Source organism: Lygodium microphyllum, chromosome 24 (genome assembly GCF_053477565.2).
Source record: "Lygodium microphyllum isolate KBCC chromosome 24, Lygodium_microphyllum_v1.1.10, whole genome shotgun sequence".
In the NCBI taxonomy this organism is placed as follows: Eukaryota; Viridiplantae; Streptophyta; class Polypodiopsida; order Schizaeales; family Lygodiaceae; genus Lygodium; species Lygodium microphyllum.
The window spans coordinates 125,755,558-125,758,188 of NC_141158.1; the positions used below are offsets into that span (position 1 = coordinate 125,755,558).

The following is a 2,631-nucleotide window of genomic DNA, read 5'->3' on the forward strand; positions in this document are numbered from 1 at the left end:
TGTATTTTCATGCCCTTTGTTTGCCTAGCAGATACCTCGACCTGTTGGAAAGGATGTGCTGTCTCCAATTTTTTCAAAATCCCCCTAAAAACTTTGTAGATGAATCCTTATCTATGGATCGATTCCGATAGCATCAATCTTTTAAGCGGGATCATCTTCATTGATACCTTTCCAATGTATGGTGGAAGCTTTCTAATGAACACCTCTCTTTTTTGAAGAAGTCATTCAGATGGTTGTGTTGTGTATTAGTGTTTGTGTTGTGAGTTCATTTATGTTAAACGAACGTGGTGGTTTCCTATTGGATTTTGTGTACGAGCTATGTTTTGGAGATTTGTAGAGATGGGGTCGTGGTTGGAGAATTGAAGACGATGCAGATGAAGAAGAAGCAAACTCTTATATCCTTTACAAATTTGTGATGATTTTTAGTTTGATAAGCGGTGTTAATGTATAAAGAGTTTTCCTTTCTTTGTATTTTTATATCAGAAACAGGTTATAAGTTGGGGTTGTGGTGGATGGATTCTTTTTGAAAAGATATTGAAGATCAAAGTTGAGCTTTTCAATGAACTTGTATTCCCTTTTTCCTGGGTCGCGAGGACGCTTCCTTATTAAGTGTGGGGATATGTTGAGTGTTGAAATGACTTGTTTTTTTGGCTGATTTTTGTTGTTTTTGGAGAGCTGAATGGTTGATTTTATGAGATGATTGATTGATTTAGAAGTGGTTTGAGAGTGTTTTAGATGATAATGATTGTGTTTTGGAAGTTCGTGATGTTTGTTGGTGGTTCTGTGATGTTCTGATAGGTTCTGAATGGTTCTGTATACCTTCTGTTTTGTTCTGTTTTGGTCTGTTTTGTTCTGATTGTCTTCTGTAAGGAGGGAAGGAGTATTGATTGATGAAGAATGAGATATTGTGAAAGTTTATTGAATGGTTTGTGAGAGTTTGAAATGGTTTGAGAGTGAGTTATGAGGTTTTGATGACCTTCTGTAGGTGTTCTGTAGAGCTTCTGCTTCTGTTCTGTTCTGTACTGTAGCTGTTCTAGTACTGTTCTGTAGACTGTTCTGTATGCTTCTGTAAGTGTTCTGTGGAATGTATGTGTGACTTTGGGGAAAGTTTTCTAGCCTTGAAAAGAGGTGAATACAAGTGCAAAAGAGCTGAAAGAAGTGGAAGAAGTAGCTGTTAAAAACTCAAGAGAAGACTAGAGTGAAGTGACAGTAGTGAGTTATGAAAGGACACTGTAGTGGCTCTGGTGACCCTTCATATCAGACATACCTCTTGGGAGGGGTATCCACGACCTAAGAGTGATTATTGAGAGTGATTTTGAGAGATTGTAGTGAGGATATGATGTATTATTGATAGAGTGAGAGAGAGAGAGTCAGAGATAGCCAATTCTACTGAAACAGAGTGATTGTATATGAGAGATTGAGAGAGAAGACTATGAAGATATTGAAGATGAATACTATGTGATGTTTTTCCATTCAAAGATGGTGTACTTCTTTGCTTTCTTTGTTCTATTGATGGATTTTGTGAAGATGTTGAAGAATATGGTTGATTCTATTAAAAACCGTGGGAGATTTACATGATGCTGCATGAAGATTTGTTGTGCCTGGTGTTCTTTTCTTCATTGTGATCATATGAAACATGATAAACAAGCTTGTTGATGTTACAAGATAGATTTTCTTGCAAGAGAATTTCCTTTTTCTTGGTGTTCCTCTTGGGGCTCCAAAACATTCTGCCCTTCTTCTTTCCTTTTGCTATCAAGCGACCTTTATTTTTCATATCCTCAACAAAGCATCCATGAGGATTAAATTTGACCTGCAAGCCCTGCTCAACCATTTGACCAACAGAAACCAGATTCTTGGTGATATTCGGGACATGAAATACATCGGACATGTATTTCTTTTTCCCATCCTGCATAGACAAAGGAATTTTTCCAATCTGCACAATAGGATGTGCAGTATCATCACCAGTCTCCACAAATCCTGGTTTTTCCATTTTTCTTGCATCTCCATCCATTCTGCATGAGCTGTCATGTGGTTTGATGCACCTGAGTCAACATACCATACATCATTGCTTTCTTCTGCACTTGTCACAGAATTGTTCATGTGCTGCACCATAAACAAGTGCTCATTTCTGTCATCACCTTGTCTGCTAGAAGATGCATAATTCCCTTGTTGCAGTTTTTCATTCATGATGTCATTCTGCTTTTTATAGCAGTTTTTAGCCATATGACCCATTTTACCACAGTAGTAGCATTCAACATTATTGTTTGCATTGTGGCCTCTTTGCCATCCACCACGACCTCTTTGGCTCCCCCTGCCTCTAGAGTTACCACGTCCTCCTCCATAGGACTGGTTTTCTTGAGTTTGCTGCATATTCTGATTTCTACCACGGTCTCCATATCGGCCTCCTCTACCTCTGCCTCTACCTCTTCCAGCATTTGAGTAACTCAGAAATTAGAAGAGCAATCAACTCCTCAAAATCAGGAAATCTTTCACGGACGGAAATGGATGTTCGGAACTGTGCATAATCCTTTCCTAGACCATTCAAGGTCACAGAAACTAAATCATCATCTTCCACTGGCAACCCAATGGAAGCAAGTGCATCTGCAATCTTCTTCACCTTCATGTGGTAGT

General features: G+C 38.7%; 1 non-coding gene across 1 annotated transcript; it reads left to right on the forward strand.

Annotated features, from left to right (window-relative positions):
* The first annotated feature begins 500 nt into the window (after positions 1 to 500).
* On the forward strand, positions 501 to 568 carry LOC148015623 (small nucleolar RNA SNORD36). The gene has a single exon (XR_015688566.1). It is a non-coding gene; the product is annotated as a small nucleolar RNA SNORD36 (small nucleolar RNA).
* The last annotated feature ends 2,063 nt before the right edge of the window (positions 569 to 2,631 follow it).